At 43.7% G+C, this 20,689-nt stretch overlaps 1 protein-coding gene across 3 annotated transcripts in view; it reads right to left on the bottom strand.

Annotated features, from left to right (window-relative positions):
* Positions 1–19,994, bottom strand: part of KIDINS220 (kinase D interacting substrate 220) — a 248,515-nt gene extending 228,521 nt beyond the window's left edge. For all 3 annotated transcript variants that reach the window (XM_073625407.1, XM_073625408.1, XM_073625409.1), the window contains exon 1: positions 19,838–19,994. The gene's annotated coding sequence lies outside the window, so the exon portion shown is untranslated. The remainder of the gene's footprint in view (positions 1–19,837) is intronic.
* Between the last annotated feature and the right edge of the window lie 695 nt (positions 19,995–20,689).

Below are 20,689 nucleotides of genomic sequence, written 5' to 3'. Positions count from 1 at the left end.
GATGTACACTCACCCTGGATGTTTACCACCTATCGCTAGTGTGGTCATTTGCTCCTTGTTGGGGAAAGAAACCCCTAGATGGTATCCTTATGGTCAAATAATCCTCCAAGGATGGGGAAACAAAGAGGCAGAGGGGAAATCCCATTGCGTAAAACCGTTTTTATTTTTATTGGATAAACACAAAAACGTGGGTACACTCATGTACTGGTGCTATGCCTGGCACCTGTTGTGTTCAGCATGCGTCTCTCTAGGGAAGTAGTCCGGCCGACGTCCTATGACTACAGCTGATGCAGCGGCATGGCTCGGTTCCTTGTGATCGTTATTCGGGCGGAATATGGTGTCACAATGAAGCCTTGATGCGTTTCAGCCAATAGAGCTTCTTGATCAAGTTGTGCGGCTGAGTGATATGGGGTCACTATCGCATTGATGGTGACCACATGTATCACCTCTACACACACAAGATGATTACCATAATAAATATAACCAGTGGCAGTTAACACACTATTACAAAATAAATGACCGCAATCCAGTTTAATGTGGGCATAAGAAAAATGGAGACTTTCAATGTATCACACATGAATTACCACTAGGGGTCACTTGGAACTATGGTTGAACAGGCTTACATATGGAACTTGGAACTATGATTGAACATCCTTTTCTGGGGTCCCCCGGTGGCTCCTCCCTGCATCATCAGATAACCCCCTAGGAGAAGCGATCTCTCGAGGGGGGTTACCTTGTGGGCACGCTCCCGAGTCCAGCATTTGCATCCACAGACACAAATGCCAGACTCGACCCCTCTCTCCGGCGCCTGCATTATTGGATTTGATTGACAGCAGCCGGGGGTAATGGCTGCGCTGCTATCAATCTATCCAATCAGGGCATGAGACACCAGCTAGAGCTGGTGTGCTCGTCCCAAGGGAGAAAAAGACCGGGTTCAGGCAAGTAAAAAACGAGGGCACCTGGGGGGGGGGGGGGGGGGCGCTGCAGCATGAGAGAAGGTTTTTCACCCTAATGCATTAAGGTAAAAAAACAAAAGGGTTTACAACCCCTTTAAGGACTTTTGTGCAATACACAGAGCACGTGGACTTTATTTATATATAATTTTTTTGGACATTTATTAAATTACCTTGTATCACAGGATATATTTTCTGGTTACTTATTGTATTTCTGCTACACATGTATATTAGGTTTATAGTTATTTAATTTATTTTATTTCTTAGCGCCGCACATTTGATATACCAGTTTGCATTGTCACATTTAGGGAAGTGTGGGAAGTGCTGGCAGCTATTTTTTTAGTTTTCATTTTTATTTTAGATTTTCACTTTAGGGGAGGAGTTTTGGCAGCTCACAAGGTTTTACCCACTTCCTGATGACAGCCGTTCCTATTGGCTGAAACGCATTGAGGATTAAAATGGCAGGTTAAAATGGCAAGTAAAAGGTTAAATTTGCCACATTTGTGGCTTTTTAAAATCACAATTAGTGTATAACTAGTCAATGAGTTTGTTAGCTCTCACATGGATGCACCAAGCAGGCTAGACACTGAGCCATGAGGAGGTAGAAAGAACAGTCAAAAGACCTGTGTAACAAGGTAATGAAACTTTGCAGTGCAGGAAACTGCATGTGATGCGAACAGGAATCGCACGGCATTCCTGTTCAAATCACATGCGATTCTTTGCAGTGCGATTTGAGCCCATTCATTTTGTATGGGCTCAAATCACACCGTAAAGGTATCCGTAATTGGTATCGGTAAATTGGTATTGACTAGTACTTGAGCTCAAGTATCGATACTCATACTCGTTAGTAAAAAAACAGGTACCGGTGCATCCCTAGAATCCGCCCTACATTTTCTTGCAATCTTGTTGCTGCTGAATTTGCACTAGGGTCACAATCATGAATTTGAAATAGCCCTAAGCTAAAAGAACCTTTTTGAGCTCAATTACTCAAGCTGGATGGGAAGACCTGCAATCGCATTCCAATGCATCCCAGAGGTGTTTATTATTGATAAGGTCTGTGTAATGGGCTAAGCTCCCACAAAATTACTTAACCACTTCAATACCAGGCAATTGGACACTTTCCCGCCACACTTTCCAGGCCAATTTTCAGCTTTCAGCGCTGTCGCAATTTGAATCACAATTGCGCGGCCATGCTACACTGTACTCAAACAATTTTTTTATCATTTTGTTCCCACAAATAGAGCTTTCTTTTGGTGGTATTTGATCACCTATGCGTTTATTTTTTGCGCAACAAATAAAAAAAGACCAAAAATTTTGAAAAAAAAACAAGTTTTTCTTTCTTTCTGTTAAAAATTTTTGTAAATAAGTACGTTTTCTTCTTCAATGATTGGCACTGATATGGCTGCACTGATGGGCACTGATGAGGTGGCACCAATGAGGTGGCACTGACGATGGGCACTGATAGGCAGCACTGATGGGCACTCATAGGTGGCACTGATGGGTGGCATGGATGGGCACTGACAGGTGGCACCGATGGACACTGATGGGTGGCACAGATGACACTGATTGATGGCACTGATGCCCCTAAGGGTGGCATTGCTGGGCATCACTGCTATATAATGGTGCCAATCAGTGCCCATTTGTGGGCACTGATTGGCACAGATTGGGCACATGTGGATGGCCATGGGGTACATACCTGGCCATCCACATGTTTCCCCTTTCCCTGGTGGTCCTAGTGGCGATCCCTGGTGGTCCAGTGTGGTGATCTGAGGGGGGGCTGCGCTGATAAACAATCAGCGCAGACCCCCCCTGTCGGGAGAGCCGCCAGTCGGCTCTCCTCTACTCGCGTCTGTCAGACGCGAGTGAAGAAAAGCCAATCAACGGCTCTTCCTATTGACATCGTGATCAGCCGTGATTGGACACGGCTGATCACGTAGTAAAGAGCCTCCGCCGGAAGCTCTTTACCAAGATCGATGGAGCGGTGTATCAGACTGACACACCGCTCCAGCGATCGCCGCGATGCGCGCGGCGGCATGTTTTCCTGCTGGATGCCATGACGCCCAGTCAGGATAACTGAACCACCGCCCGGCTGACATCTGCTATGGGCCGGGCGGGAAGTGGTTAAAATACTCAATATACACCCAAAAGAATTGGGACGCCTGCCTATACACGCACATGAATTTTAATGGCATCCCAGTCTTAGTCTGTAGGGATCAATATTAGGTTGGCCCACCCTTTGCAGCTATAACAGCTTCAACTCTTCTGGGAAGGCTGTCCACAAAGTTTAGGAGTGTGTCCATGATAATGTTTGGCCATTCTTCCAGAAGTTTGTGAGGTCAGACACTAATGTTGGACGAGGCGGCCTGGCTCCCAGTCTCTAATTGATCCCAAAGGTGTTATATCGGGTTGAGGTCAGGACTCTGTGCAGGCCAACCCCAAACTCTCTCATCCATGTCTATATGGACCTTGCTTTGGGCACTGGTGGGCAGTCACACTGGAACAGAAAGGGGCCATCCCCAAACTGTTCCCACAAAGCTTGGAGCATGAAATTGTTCAAAATGTCTTGGTATGCTGATGCCTTAAGAGATCCCTTTACTGGAACTAAGGGGCCAAGCCCAACCCCTAAAAAACAACCCCACACCATAATCCCCCCTCCAAATGATTTGGACCAGTGCACAAAGCAAGGTCCATAAAGATATGGATAGGTGAGTTTGGGATAGAGGAATTTGACTAGCCTGCAAGTTGACTGGTCCTGACCTCAACTCGATAGAACACCTTTGGGATGAATTAGAGCAGAGACTGCGAGCCAGGCCTCATCGTCCAACATCAGTGTCTGCCCTCACAAATGCACTTCTGGTAGAATGGCCAAACATTCCGATAGTCACACTCCTAAACTTTGTGGACAGCCTTCCCAGAAGAGTTGAAGCCGTTATAGCTGCAAAGGGTGGGCCAACGCAATAGTGAACCATATGTGCTAAGACAGGGATGACATTAAAAGTTCTTGTGCATGTAAAGGCAGGCACTCCAATACTTTTGGAAATATCATGTAGTCAGTTAGATTCAGATATGTAGACAGGGTCACAAGGAGTGAACAGACTATGATGGGGTGTAAGCTTTATTTGAAAATAAATAGCCCCACAACAGATAGATAGATAGATAGATAGAGATATATAGATATATATATATTATATATATATATATATATATATATATATATATATATATATATATATATATATATATATATATATATATATATATACACCTCTTTAGATGTCTCTCTCACAGACTGGGCCAAAAAAGCAGCTGATCACAACTGTGTTCACAAGTCCACTCCGCACCGAAGTTTACACTGCGCAGCGCTAATCACAGGTAGTAGACAAATGTCTCACTGCAGTGTCAGCTTCCTGGCGGGCGCAGGCACGTGGAGTTGTGAACACGCCTGAGCCCATCCTTAGATTGATCGATGCTGGGTGTAACCCAAGCCAATAGACTGGAGGACATCTAGTGGCAGAAAGGAATTACTGCAAGGGACAACACCTGAAAGAAGTCTAAAGCTGGCTATACACCTATAGATTATCTGCAGATTTTCTATGGTTAGATGGAAAAAGTGCAACAGATTTCTCCATGTTCGCTAAACTGTGTGGATGGAGGAATCTCCCACTTTTTCCATCTAACCATAGAAAATCTGCAGATAATCTATAGGTGTATGGCCAGCTTTAGCTGCATTTTTTTTTTTTTTTTTTTTTGCTTGGTGTTAAGCTTTAAGCACCTACTGCTGGCTAAAGAGGTCTGAACCAGTTAAAAAGGAAAAAAAAAAAAATTAAAAAAAAGCCGACCTTCCATGATAAAACAAAAGCTTTCCATGGTTTGATTCAACATAACCTCCACAGGCAATCAGCATGGTACAGCGGAGGCAGGAGCAGACAGTTTGTATGCGGTCAGATAATGGCATTACCTTCTCATAGCTCTCCCATCGCAAAGGGAAATGGCAAAACTGACAGCCTGAGCATTTTGAAAACTACTTGTCTTAAATTAAAAAAAAAAAAAAAAAAAAGTGTTTTTTATTAGACTGACATTTATACTAAAAGGAACTTGTGTGGTAGACAGGTCTTCGGAAAGAATGAGCAGATGCCACTTTGAGGAAACATTTTAGAGGAAGCGTAAGATATGATACACCATGTTAAAGTGGAACTCCAACCAAAACTTTATTCTTTTAAATAGTGGGAAAATCTCACCAATTGTCCCCCAGCTCCTTTACCTGCTTCCACTAAAGACCCCTGACTACAGCTTACAGCTGTCCCCAGACAGAAGCTAGCAGTATATTAAAGTGACTGTAATGAGAAATGTATAGACAGCCATTTCTGACCTCTCCTTTGGGAATACTAGCCCCCTGGCTGTCATAGTGACTGCAATATGTATATAAAAACACACTTGTAGTCAGAGTCTTCACCTGGAAATGCGATAACCCTAACGACCAAGACCCGAGGTGTGCCTTTGCCTAACTGGTCAGTATGCCTAAAAGAGGGCAAAAATACACGAAGTAGGCGTGATATGAAAGCTTTAATGAAGGGCTGGCAACAACCATCAGTCAAGAAAATAGTGAATGCCTGGATGACTACAGAAAAGGGGTCTACGTAGCTGCTAAAAACAGGAGGATCTCCAGTGTCCCATGTACTTGATTATATGAGAAGGGACCCCTGTTTGGGACCTACGAAAGTTGCCTCTGCTCCTGACGAGCATCCAGAAAAGGGTTTTGGATTCAAGCCTAATTTGGCAAGTAAACCTGGACGTGAGAACGAACTGTTTGTAGAGAGAATGCCTGAGGAAAGGGAGAAAAGAGCTGCCAGAGGAATAATTACAGAGAAGGACAAATGCTTTAATCTGACACTGTTATGCCCTGTACACACGGTCGGACATTGATCGGACATTCCGACAACAAAATCCATAGATTTTTTCCGACAGATGTTGGCTCGAACTTGTCTTGCATACACACGGTCCCACAAAGTTGTCGGAAAATCTGATCGTTCTGAACGTGGTGGCGTAAAACACGTATGTCGGGACTATAAACAGGGCAGTAGCCAATAGCTTTCGTCTCTTAATTTATTCTGAGCATGCGTGGCACTTTGTGCGTTGGATTTGTATACACATGATCGGAATTTCCGACAACGGATTTTGTTGTCGGAAAATTTTATAGCAAGCTCTCAAACTTTGTGTGTCGGAAATTCCGATGGAAAATGTGTGATGGAGCCCACACACGGTCGGAATTTCCGACAACAAGGTCCTATCACACAAAAAAACGCATTATTTTTTACTTTTTTAATAAATATCCCTAAAAAATATATAAAAAAAAGTTTCCTGTTTAGGCCGATACGTATTCTTCTACATATTTTTGTGAAAAAAAAAAAAATCGCAATAAGCGTATATTGATTGGTTTGCACAAAAGTCATAGCGTTTACAAAATAGGGGATAGTTTTATGGCATTTTTATTAATATATATTTTTTTTACTAGTAATGGCGGCGATCAGCGATTTTTATCGTGACTGCGACATTTTGGCGGACACATCGGACACCTTTGGTGCTATTTTGGGACCATTGGCATTTACACAGTGCAATTAAAAATGCATTACTGTTTAAATGTGACTGGCAGTGAAGGGGTTAACCAATAGGGGGCGCTGCAGGGATTAAAGTGGGGTTCCACTCAAATTTTTAACTTAATCTTACCCCCTTCAGTTAATTGCATAGATGTCCAAATGCCACACAAATTTTTTTTTTTTATCGCTGTAATTACCTTTATATTGTACTTTATTGTGGCACTTCCTGTCTCTCCTCCCATGGGAGTAGGCGTGTTTATTGCCTTTCCCCGGCGCCGCACTGTCTCCTGGGAGCTTAGTGTCAGGCTTCCCAAGATTCAGTGCGGGAACAATGATCATGCTTGTGAACAAGCTGGGAATGAACAGCATTCACCACATCCAGGAAATCAATGCTTGTGGGCTTCACATGCCCACAAGCAAGATGGAAACAGCCAGCATCACATTTTTTAAGTTATTCTTCAGTATGAAAACAGACAGAGGCAGAAATATTACACCCAAACTGTGAGTATTATTTTGGGGTTAGCAAAGTGTCTCAATGACCTAAAAAAAAAAAAAGAAAAAAAAAAAAATTTGGTCGCCGGACTCCCACTTGGGCGGTAAAACAGCGCTGTTTTACCGCGGTATTCGGCCGCTAGCGGTGCGGTTTTAACCCCCTGCTGGCGGCCCAAAAAGGGTTAAAACCCCTCGTATAGCGCGGCTATAGCCGCGCCGTCCCATTGATTTCAATGGGCAGGAGCGGTTTAGGAGCGGTGAATACACCGCTCCAAAGAAGCGGCTGACAGGAGATTTTTTTCTTCTCCTGCCAGCGCACCGCTTCAGTGTGAAAGCCCTCGGGCTTTCACACCGAACAAACAGCGGAGGCTATTTAGGGGTGGTTTGCAGGCGCTATTTTTAGCGCAATAACGCCTGCAAACCGCCCCAGTGTGAAAGGGGTCTAAGTGTGTCCCAGGGAGTATGGAGCAGCTTCAAAAAAAAAAAAAAATATATATATTAAAAAAAGGTATGTATATGGATTTCTTCTTTACAGGGCTAAATACTGATTTTTACTTGTAAATAATAAGTGCCAGGGAAAAAAAAAAAAAAAACACTTGGTGTTCAAGTGGATAGAGGTATAGAAAGATACCGAACAAATATTTTTTTTCTAACACTCATTTACAGCATGCTTGTTATGGGAATGTGACTGCAAAGTACATAATCCAGACACAGTCAGGCAACTGGCATTTTTAAAGGGCAAGAAATGGCAGCTGTCATATTTTGTTTATGGACGAGATAATGAATAAGCTTTCTATACTATATATATACCAAATATGATAATAAAAAATGTGCAAAAACAAAAGTATTAATAGTGTCCAAAAATAATGGTCAAAGAAACAAATCATTAATATTTAAAAGAAACAGTGAAAGGTGAGCCAAGCAGTAGGATGACAGAAATATCCAAAGCGTGATTCAAAGCAATTGAAGGATAGACTGAGCATCAGTGTGATTTAAGGACAACAAGACGTGCGCAGACTTGCTGATTTGTGGTTCACCACCAGAGTCAGAAGGCTCACCGGAAAGATTGAACCCAAATAGGTTTACACCTAATGGGTCAATCAGGCTTATGGTGCAACACACCCAGGAGAAACTGACTCAGCAGACACAACCTCCAACCGAAAGACCAACTCCAACAGTAGACCTCAATGGGGTAGGTATTAAACAGGAAACCATGTGGATGGTTTTGCCAATGTAATATATTTGCAGAAAAGAGAAGAAGGTAGGCACATAGTGTAATTCTGTTTCAAAACCGGAAAATATTTACCGTATTTATCGGCGTATAACATGCACATTAATTTTAAGAGGGATGTTTCAGGAAAAAAACTTACATTTTAAATAAGGAAATCTGAAGCAAAATAAGGGTCAGTGCCCATCTGCAGCCTCACTATTGCCTTCAATGCAGCATCCTCACCATTGCCATCAGTGCAGCCTGATCGATGCCCATCTGCAGCCTAGAGGGGACAGGGAGGGGGGCGGGATGAACGCCGACAGATTACATACAGTGAGAATCTCCTATGATAGACATTACAGTGGTCCAATGGCAGCCCAGGAGACGGGAGTTCCTATTACAGAGGCTGCCAAGGAAACAGGAGATTCTCATTGTATGTAATCTGACGGCGCACTTCCCGCCCCCTTCTTGTCCCCTCCGAGGCAGCTAAAATTGAAGTATTGGAATATAACACGCACGCGTTATTTGCACCCGATTTTCATGGTGAAAAAGTGAGTGTTATACGCCAATAAATACAGTATTTTATTTTAAAAAGGAGGAAATACACTCACATTTTAGTAGATAAAAAAAGCGCTTAGAATGGAAAGCAGTGACTTCAACAGAGCGTCCCAATGCAGTTCGTCTCATAAAACATCATCCGGGGTGCTCATCTGCTGTAGCTACTGCACTTATATTAGTAAAAGGATACCCCCATAATGAGCTACAGCTTTGTGGTGTCAATTGTGTGGATTAGTGTCCACTTCCGGGAGAGCGCAAGATGGTGCGGCCGCATGTGGCACAAGCCACACTCTGAAGAGGCTGAAACCCAAAGCGATATCACCATGTACAGGAAGACCATATGCGAAACCAGAGGCAAAACACGTAGCAACACGACCTCCGAGACCAGAAGCGGCGTCACCACGTGCAGCGCAGCCATATGCGGGTCAAGCCTCGTTTTAGATAAACAGAAATGACGTAGGCACATAATATAGTTCAAAACTCGCCACTAAAAAATGGTAAACAAACAGGAGAGGACGTGACTTTGGATGTAGGTGCAAGTCTGCGCACTTCTTGTTGTCCTTAAATCACACTGACGCTAAGTCTACACTTCAATTGCTTTGAATCACGCTTTGGATATTTCCATCATACTATTTGGCTCACCTTTCACGGTTTTAAATATTAGTGATTCGTTTCTTTGGACGTTATTTTTGGACACTATTAATACTTTTAAAATATTTGCACATTTTTTATCATATTTGGTTTATCACTGTCCTTTCAAGGGTATATTTATACATGTGCACTTTGATTTATACAACTCATTTTTTTAATCTGAGTTCATCCTGAGATGCACTTACCTTCCACATGTTATCTAATTTTTGCAATTGCTGTGCTGGCCGCTTTATTGTTATTATCTTTTATAGACAGTGCGGTATAATTTGCTTTATTTTTTCTAATAAATTCTTTTGCATTTATAAAATAAAACATACAGCAAGGAAAGTGTTGTATGTATTAATGCTTTTGAAAACTGAATCTACTTGGTATGCAAATTAAAATGTAAAAAAAAAAACAAAAAAAAAAAAACACAACTAATATTTCAGATGGGATGCAAGCATGTCCTTTGTGTGCCTACTGTGCGAAGAAGCCACAACAGGGGATTATAGAGTATTAGTACAGCATCAGCTCAGCATCGACCCTGTCTTTGTCAGATATCTCTCTGAAAGACACACGTCAAACACTTCCATATACTCACTGTGCAAACTGCAGCCACTTCAACCAACCACAATCCAAACTTTGCTAGTTTGGAAAACAGAAGCAAATATCTGGTAATAAAAGGCGACAGCCCTCTGCACTTTATAACTGCTCTCTGTACATTTCATTAGCTGAAACTGATGAAAGTGTAACGTCTTTTTAGAAACGTTACTGGCAACGTCCTTGGTATTTACTAATGTCAACTGCAGAGTAATTTTGTTATTGTTTTTTTATCTCTATTGTAGTCAATGAATGCCTAAGCTCCAGGATAAGCAAATATTGTTTTAATAAAAGAGTTGTGTGTATTTCTTCGAGATCTGTGCAGTAATCCAGTGTGAAATGTTTGCCTGTGTACAGGAGCTTCATATAAGGTTCTGTTCACACCTAGGCAGGGTGCATATAAATCAATCATTTAAAAAAAAAAAAAAAACAGATTTTTTTTTTTTTTTTTTTTTTTTATGTAACCACTTGCCGCCTGCCATATAGCAAAATGATGGCGGAAAAGTGGTTTCAATATCCTGACCAACGACTTCAGGATATTAAGCCGCTGCGCGCCCCCGGGGCGATCGTCGTGGCGATCGTTGTTGCAGTGTGTCAATCTGACACCCCGCAACTCCGATCTAGGTAAAGAGACTCTGATGGAGACTCTTTACCATGTGATCAGCCGTGTCCAATCACGGCTGATCATGATGTAAACAGGAAGAGCCGGTGATCAGCTTTTCCTCACTCGTGTCTGTCAGATGCGAGTAGAGGAGAGCCGATCGGCTGCTCCTTTGACAAGGGGTCTGTGCTGATCTGCCCACACCAGACCACCAGGTATGCCACCCTAGACCACTAGGGATGTCAATCAGTGCCCACAATGGGCATCACTGATTGGCAGGCATTATTGGTTGGCACTGATTGGCATCCATCAGTACCATGTTACAGTATATCAGTGCCACCTGTGCCACCTATCAGTGTCGCCTCATCGGTGCCCATCAGTGCAGCCCCACCAGTGCCCATCAGTGAAGGAGAAAACGTACTTATTTACAAAGTTTTGTAACCAAAACAAAAAAAAACATTTTCTTTTCAAAATTTTCGGTCTATTTTTTATTTGTTTAGCAGAAAATAAAAATCCCAGAGGTGATCAAATACCACCAAAAGAAAGCTCTATTTGTGAGAACAGCATGATAAAAATTTAGTTTGGGTACAGTGTAGCATGACCGCGCAAATGTCATTCAAAGTGCGACAGCGCTGAAAGCTGAAAATTGGTATTGAAGTGGTTAAATCAGATTTTTTTTACATTTTTTCTCAAATTTATTTTAATAAAATGCTTTTGGAGTAAAAATCTAAGATAAATCTAAAGATAGTTTTCTATTTAAGATGCATTATTAATTTAGTTTATTCAGCATGAGGCTGTATATTCTGCAATATTTCAATTTTTGGTAAAGTCATTCAATGAATCCAAGCTCTGCAAGCTGAGCTAACATGCACTACATTGATACATTCACACAATTTCACAGTAACCATGAGAACACAAAGTTCAGGAATATTCCTTTATTCCATTGTTTTGCAAATCTATGTACACTACAAACTGTATCTCCATCATGAATTTATTACGATAAGATCACTTGGTGCATATCTCATATGTACACCGATGATCTGACTGTCAAAGTACCTGGGAATACTGTGGTCAATTCATACTGGGCTTTCTTGCTTTTTGTGGTTAAAAATAACATTTTAATTATATACAAAAAAAAATATTTGTAAAAGACCTTTTTTTTTTGTCTTTGAAGCTTAAACGGATAATAAAAACAGGCTGCGATGGATTATGTTCAATGAAGGAAAGATGAAGAAGGACAGAGGATAGGGGAGGGGACCCCACCCAGGATGACACGCAGGGAGGTGACAATGACAAGTGGAGGACACAACGCATGCCATCAGCAAGCAGAGACGGAGCAGAATGCGTCATGTAATCAGTATAAAGGTTTATAATAAACAAGACACCAAAGTTGCGGTCTGCTTATACAAGAACATGCAACGTTCAGTTCTGGGCAGAAAATGGGCTCTGTTACATGTTGACTAGGGAATACCATTGTGTGTTCATGAATCAGAGCAAAATAAAAATCATTTAATACAAAAGGATAAAAAAAAAAAAAAATCAATGTGCAGTGTCTTCTGTAACTGACACGCTGGACTTAAAAATTAATCAAATCTATTCACACACAGCCTGATGACAAACGGGCAGTTCTATCACTAGAGATAAATCAGCAGCAGCAGGATGGCTGCGAGGTATCTAGTCTGTGTCTGGAATCGCTCCCTTTATAGCCACACACACCGGCGAGCACTTCTTTCGCTGGCCTGAACGCTGCTAAATTTTAATCTCACTGCTCCGGAGGACACGATTACATAGGACAGGCAGGACGCCTCTTAACAATCCTGCCGATGCCGATTTTGACAACTGGCCAGCGGCAGAGTCGCCTTGTCTGCATTCTGCCTCACGCCACGATTTGCACAACTGCCAATCACAAGACATCTTACTTGTTTTAACATAGTAGACCAGGGGTAAGCCACCTTGGCACTCCAGCTGTGCTGAAACTATAAATCATCCACCTTCTCCTGAGAGTCATGCCTGTGGCTGGCAGAATCTTGCAATGCCTCTTGGGACTTGTAGCTCCACAACAGCTGGAGTGCATGAGGCTGCCTACCCCTGTAGTAGACTATGGATAAAAAAATAAGTTACATATAGATCCTAAAAATTACCATGTAACAAATGAGCATTCTTTTTCCATCTGGAAGGCAATGCAAGCACAAAGGATGTATGTAGTCAAAAACAATGAACATAGTACCGCTTGAATGCCCCCCACACCTGTGTCAGTCAGATGTGAAAAGACTGGTGCAAGACAGACATGATCGGCATGTCAGTCTCTAGTAGACTTCAACAAAATGGTGGCCGTCTGCACACAGAAACCAACAACCATTGCATAAATGTGAATGAGATGGGTAAAAGGTGGCTTCAACTCCCGTTCTCCATCTTTATAGAGAAATCTGATGCGTTTTGCACCTTTTCTATGATTAAAGGGATATTAAAGTCCCGTTTGTTTTTTTTTGTTTAAAAATAACAAACATGTTATACTTACCTGCTCTGTTGCAGTGGATTTGCACAGAGCAGCTCAGATCCTCCTCTTCTCGGGTCGGTTGCCGGCGCTTCTGGCCCCTCCCTACTGCCGAGTGCCCCCACAGCAAGCGGCTTGCTATGGGGGCACCCGAGCTGCTGCTCTGTGTGTCCATTCAGACATCGAGCCGCGGTTCAGCCCCACCTACTCTCTCCCCTCATTGGCTCACTGACTTTGATTGACAGCAGTGGGAGCCAATGCTGTGTCCCAGCCAATTAGGAGGGAGAGTCCCGGAAAGTCAAGGCTCTCGTGCGACATCGCTGGATCGAGATGGGGCTCAGGTAAGTACTAGGGGGACTATTGCTGCACACAGAAGGTTTTTGTCTTAATGAATAGAATGCATCAAGTTAAAAATCTTCTGCCTTTAGAACCACTTTAATCCCCAGAAGGGTGGAACGTGTGAAGAGTTCTCTACCGGTGGAGAACAGGAGCTTAAAGGATAAGTCCACCTTAAAAAAATAAATAAAAGCACTTTTTTTGCAGGTTAAAATTTATTACCATTTTTCTTTTTTGGAGGATCCTGGAAAGCATTGCAACCACAATCAGCAGATCGCGGGTGCCATGCAGGACTCCTACAGACTGTCAGTGTAAGCTGTCTGCCCATACCTTGTACAGGCAGGAAGAATAAATGGACTAAGAGAGCACTCAACAGCACCATGGTAGGTCATTGAGAACTACAATCTGACAGCCGCAAAGGCAGTCAGTGCTTATAGTTCATTCACAGAACTTTGAGAATGAATGACGGGCTGGATGGGCGGTGTGTTTTTTTTTTTTTTTGTTTTTTTTAGATGTGACAGTGAGCGAGAAGAGAAGATCCCCCACTCGCCATCACAACAGGGGATCAGGGAGGTTTGGGGTCGGTGCTACAGTAACATGTTACATCCTGAATATGGATGGAACATTTACAAAAGGTGAACTTATCCTTTAAGCCACCTGTGACAGACCTAGCCGGGAAAGAGACTTTTGGAGGGGACTGTATGCTAGCCTCTTGCCGATCGATCGGGGGCCCTTGCATTTGGGGGAACGGTGCTCTTTGTGCGCTGTATACCTGGGGACCCTTGAGGTGGTACTACTGTGGACTTGGGTCCTGGTCCCCCAGGACACACAGACTCTGGGGACCCTGGATTTGCCATATTGGAATAGTGGCTGATTCATAATGCTGGGACAGATACTGTTAGGAGATGCTGATGTAAATTCCAACACCTGTCTGTCTATTGTCTGCTAAAATGTGTATTGTAAATAAGTCTACTATGGGATCTAAGAGTCATTAGATCCCCATTGTTATTTGTGTTAATTAACTCTGCTATTATGTGAAGAAGAGTCTATGTTGATTGTGATAATGTTGATTGGATTTTCTGAACTACAAGACGGCCAGTCTGGCCTAACGGTCATGGCTGAGTCATCTAGGCTGTCTAAAGGGATTAGTTAATTAGCTCATGTTAATTAGGTTACATCTGTATTGTTAGAGTAACATGAGCAGGAGGTCTGCACCTCCACTTTTAGTGTATAAAAGCCTGTATTTTGCAATAAAAGACATTCCTGTTTGAACTTACATACAGCTTGCCTGGTGTTTGTTCTGAGCTACCACAACTGTATTAGAACGGCACAGAGCTGTAGTTCTAGTCCCGGAGCATCGGATGACCAAACCATCAGACGTTGCAATCTGATTCAATAGCTGCAGAGGAGTGTCGGGAGAGTGGAACCGAGCGAGCAAGGGGCTTGTTACACCACCTTTAACCCATCTCATTCAAGTTTATGCAACAGGGAGCTGGTGTCTGTGTGCAGACAGCCACCATTTTGTTAAAGCACAACTGATGTCCTTGGACAGATGAAGGTGTTCCATGTACTGTAAAGTGGCCAACATGTCACATACATACAATGATGGGGCCCAGATAAAGCAAACCTGACAACCTGTCCAGAGACCTCATGGGACTGGGATGTCCATATATTATTACTTGTCATTGCAGGTGCACATAAGTAGAGTCAAGTGATCAATGGAATTCATCGTAAAATACAGAACAAAGGAAAGCTCCAGACAGCAGGAAATTCACAGATTACCCATGTACCAATAAAAACACAGTATTATTCAACCCCACACACATATCCCAACAGCCAGTGCAAAATTGTATGCCCAGTCTACGGCAGTACCCCAATAGGTGTGCTCTAGATATGTGCATGCCAAGAGGGCAATGTAAACAGCTCCTTTACTTTAAATGCATTATTTTGCCTTTCCTGGTTACACCTATCCCCTCATGTATATAAGAATTACATTTTTAAATATAATCTGTTGTCATTACAAATTATTTTAGACACTGTGATGTCACTGCTTTTTAGCGGACAGATCGGATGCCAGCGGTGTCAGCGGACACGTCTGGTGACATCCCCAACTCCACTGAGAACAATGAAGGGTCCAATCGGGTCCGCCTGAAAAACTGACAGATGGACCTAATCTGTCTGCTGGTGTAACAGGAACCTAAAGATGGGGGTTATATACGTAGAAGAACATGTGTGATGTTCTGGGAACACTTAGGTCCCCTTTATCAGAGACCTGTCATCTATATCTGTTGTCTTAATAAAAGTGAGCCTGAGCACTGTGCCACTGGATGATCTGATATCTGTACAAGTAAATTGTCATTCAATGAATCCAAGCTTTGCACCCTGAGATGCATTCACACAATTTCACAGTAACCATGAGATAACAGCATTCAGGAATATTCCTTTATTCCGTTGTTTTGCAAATCTATGTACACTACAAACTGTATGATTGAATCGGTTCTGATATCGCTGTTTTACTAACCTGACAGCTTATTATTCTAAATAGGAAACCTTCATTTTGTTTGCAAATATTAAAGATTCTAACTACCAGAAAGAATAAGTCCTTACATTTAAAGAGCACCTGTAATTTCAGATCCATCATGGCAGTGCCTGTTAGCGGGCATCCACTCACCTGCTGCCGCCACGTCCCTCACCTTGTTGTGTCACTGCCGCATCACCAGCCGTCCCATTAAAGTGAATGAGACTGTCGGTGAGACAACAGCGGGTCAGAGGAGGAGCCGCTGCGGGACAGAGATGACAGTTGCTCTTTAAAAAGTATGATTTAAATCGAGTCGATTTATATCAATCCTTTTTAATGGTGATTTAAATAGACTTGATTTAAATCAAATCCACCCTGTGTACAAGTAAAGGAGCTGTGCCATCGGACGGTCTAATATCTGTACAGGTAAAGGAGCTGTGCCATCGGACGATCTAATATCTGTACAAGTAAAGGAGCTGTGCCATGGGACGATCTAATATCTGTACAAGTAAAGGAGCTGTGCCATCGGACGATCTAATATCTGTACAAGTAAAGGAGCTGTGCCATCGGACGATCTAATATCTGTACAAGTAAAGGAGCTGTGCCATCGGATGATCTAATATCTGTACAAGTAAAGGAGCTGTGCCATCGGACGGTCTAATATCTGTACAAGTAAAGGAGCTGTGCCATCGGACGATCTAATATCTGTACAAGTAAAGGAGCTGTGCCATCGGACGATCTAATATCTGTACAGGTAAAGGAGCTGTGCCATCGGATGATCTAATATCTGTACAGGTAAAGGAGCTGTGCCATCGGACGATCTAATATCTGTACAAGTAAAGGAGCTGTGCCATCGGACGATCTAATATCTGTACAGGTAAAGGAGCTGTGCCATCGGACGATCTAATATCTGTACAGGTAAAGGAGCTGTGCCATCGGATGATCTAATATCTGTACAGGTAAAGGAGCTGTGCCATTGGATGATCTGATATCTGTACAGGTAAAGGAGCTGTGCCATTGGATGATCTGATATCTGTACAGGTAAAGGAGCTGTGCCATTGGATGATCTGATATCTGTAGAAGTACAGGTGCGTGTCAGTAGACTACCCAAAATCTGCATAAGAAGCTATGACATTGGGTAATCCAATATCTGTATAAATAAAGGAACTGTGTCAGTGGACAAATGGACATCTGTAAAAGTAAATGAGCTGAGTTATTGGACTACACAATATGTGTCTAAGTAAAGAAGCTGTGCCATAGGATATTCTGATATCTGTATAAGTAAATAAGCCGTGTCAATGGACAATCGGACATCTGTAAAGGTAAAAGAGCTGTGCCATTGGACAATCTGATATCTGTAGAAGTACAGGTGCGTATCATTGGTCTATGCAATATCTGCATAAGGAGCTATGACATTGGGTGATCCATTATTTGTATAAATAAAGGAGCTGTGCCACTGGACGATCTGATATCTGTAGAAGTAAAGCAGCTGTGTCATTGGAGGATCCAATCTCTGTATAGTGTACAGAACACCAGGGGTGGATCCTGGACAGATGCTATGCATTTTCAGTGTTCGGGATTTGGCCCCTTTAAAAAGGGAGTGTGTGGGTACTCAGGGGGCTCACCCATAATGGGTGAAGAATTCGGGATTACCCATAAAAAGAGGAGGTCTGACTCGCAGTCCTCTCTGTGTTACTAGAGCGGTATGTGGGACCCAGAATTTCAGAGGCCCTGAAGTGACATTCGGGTGGGAAAAGAGCCTCCACTCCTGACTATAGGAACTCCAGTCCTCAAAGGGTTTAGAGCCTCCAGGAAGAAGCACTCAAAACAGGAAGTAGTATTGGGTGTGGTGGTGTGAGTAGGAGTTGGAGAGCTGCATGGATGCTGGAAGCTGCCAGATAGCTAGACTGGGACGGAGCTAACCCTGGAGTTCTCATCTATGAACTGGGTTTTCTTACATCTCGTTTATGCTGGTGTGCTGAAGACAAGCGGACTTTTTGTGTTTCAAGTTTGTTTTGCTGCTGGAAGCGTTTCTTTGTGTTTGCCTAAAGGAAAATAAGCACCTCTGTTTAAAGTTAAACGGTTTTGCACATGGTCCGGTGGAGCTATAACCACCAAACTTTATAATAGGTACATAACATTTTAAATCGGACTATCCAATATTAGCATAAGTAAAGAAGCCGTTACACTGGATGATCCAATAACAGCATAGGTAAAGGAGCTGTGCCATTGGACTAATCCAATATCTGTATAAGTAAAAGAGCTGTGCCATTTAACAATCAGATACCTCTATAAAGGAGCTGTGTCATTAGACTAGTGGACACCTGTACAAGTAAAGAAGGATATGTTGATGGCGGATCTGATACATGTATAAGTAAAGGAGCCCTGTCACTGGACATCTGTATGGGAAAAGGAGCTGTGTTATTGGACGATTGGACATATATATAGGAAAAGGAGCTGTGTTATTGGATGATCGGACGTGTGTGTAGGTAAAAGGAGCTGTGTTATTGGACGATCGGACATCTGTGTATAAGTAAAGGAGCTGTGTTATTGGACGATCGGACATCTGCATAGATAAAGGAGCTGTGTTATTGGACGATCAGACATCTGTATGGGAAAAGGAGCTGTGTTATTGGACAATTGGACATGTATATAGGAAAAGGAGCTGTGTTATTGGATGATCGGACGTGTGTGTAGGTAAAAGGAGCTGTGTTATTGGACGATCGGACATGTGTGTAGGTAAAAGGAGCTGTGTTATTGGACGATCGGACATCTGTGTATAGGTAAAGGAGCTGTGTTATTGGACGATCGGACATCTGCATAGATAAAGGAGCTGTGTTATTGGACGATCAGACATCTGCATAGATAAAGGAGCTGTGTTATTGGACGATCAGACATCTGCATAGATAAAGGAGCTGTGTTATTGGACGATGGGACAGGAGCTGCGTTATTGGACGATGGGACAGGAGCTGCTTTATTGGACGATGGGACAGGAGCTGCTTTATTGGACGATGGGACAGGAGCTGCGTTATTGGACGATGGGACAGGAGCTGCGTTATTGGACGATGGGACAGGAGCTGCTTTATTGGACGGACGGACAGGAGCTGCGTTATTGGACGGACGGACAGGAGCTGCGTTATTGGACGGACGGACAGGAGCTGCGTTATTGGACGGACGGACAGGAGCTGCGTTATTGGACGGACGGACAGGAGCTGCGTTCTTGGACGGACGGACAGGAGCTGCGTTATTGGACGGACAGGAGCTGCGTTATTGGACGATCGGACAGGAGCTGCGTTATTGGACGGACGGACAGGAGCTGCGTTATTGGACGGACGGACAGGAGCTGCGTTATTGGACGATCGGACAGGAGCTGCGTTATTGGACGATCGGACAGGAGCTGCGTTATTGGACGATCGGACAGGAGCTGCGTTATTGGACGATCGGACAGGAGCTGCGTTATTGGACGATCGGACAGGAGCTGCGTTATTGGACGATCGGACAGGAGCTGCGTTATTGGACGATCGGACAGGAGCTGCGTTATTGGACGATCGGACAGGAGCTGCGTTATTGGACGATCGGACAGGAGCTGTCACTAGAGGACCCAGTCTCTGTATAAGTAAAGGAGCTGTGTCCCTACAGAGGTCAGCCTGAGTTAGGTGACACCCCATTATTCTCCATGTCACCCCACAAGGACTGGACATGTCTTCCATGTATCAGACCATAGCTGGTCCCCTGCCCCATCCTCCCTGGGAAGTCTAAGCCCAGCAATGACAAACACAGAAGGCGACCCCCCTCTAATACACCCAAAAGCCCCCTTCATCCCCCCCCCCCCCGGAGTCCTGTCATCTCACCGAATGTCACGGGACCTCCTCGGGGACTCGCACCTTCCACACGTCACAGCCCGGCTCAGTAACACGCAGCCATCTTGTCTCTCAGGCTGGGAGACAAACACAGCGATAGCTCATCACGTGACATAGAAGCCGAACGCCAGCCGGGGGGAGGAGTTGTCACCGGTGGAACATCCAGTTAGAGAACACGAGGGGCGTGGTAGAGCCAGCGGCTCAGGCAAGGAAATGAGTGTAAAGGTGTTTCCATGGCAACTGAGCCTCCTCTGTATCCTCCTCAGAGAGGACAATAGGAGGCAGAATACAGAACCTGGCTCTATGTGTCCCCTCTATAATAAAGACGTGTGTGGACAGTGACAGAGTGTCCTCCATGTTCTATGCCTGTAGCCAGCTGCTGTTTCCTCAAAAGGAGCCACACCTATTACATTGCCATTTATCATGGAGCACCTGTGGAGGATGTGCAGTGCAATACAGGCAGGACCAGAGCCTGCAGGAACACAACCTCCTACAAGGTCCATACATGTAGCAAGCAAGTGATTGAGGGTCCATGTACACTAGGCGCCTGAGGAAAAAAAAGCGGCATAAGAAACTCTCATAATGGCTTGTTGGCAGGTGCAGTCTGCCTTCTCCGCTGCAGGTGGCGCTCTTCTGCAGTGGCACTGCAGCTGGAGAGGAAGTCTAGAGGAACATGGTTCCTCTATGGTTTCCTGGGTCACTAGGCAAGCTATCCCATTGGATCCCGCTGCGCCATGTTACGTTAGCAGCCATCTTGGGTCAGGCAGAGCCCATTTAAGGCCCTGGCTCCCAGACTTGGTGCACATTTTTAGAGTAGGGAGGGATACCTCGTCTGGTAGGGGC

This window comes from Aquarana catesbeiana, linkage group LG04 (assembly GCF_042186555.1).
Source record: "Aquarana catesbeiana isolate 2022-GZ linkage group LG04, ASM4218655v1, whole genome shotgun sequence".
Classification (NCBI taxonomy): Eukaryota; Metazoa; Chordata; class Amphibia; order Anura; family Ranidae; genus Aquarana; species Aquarana catesbeiana.
The sequence above is the reverse complement of the archived record's forward strand: the minus strand, read 5'-3'. Positions and strand labels throughout refer to the sequence as shown.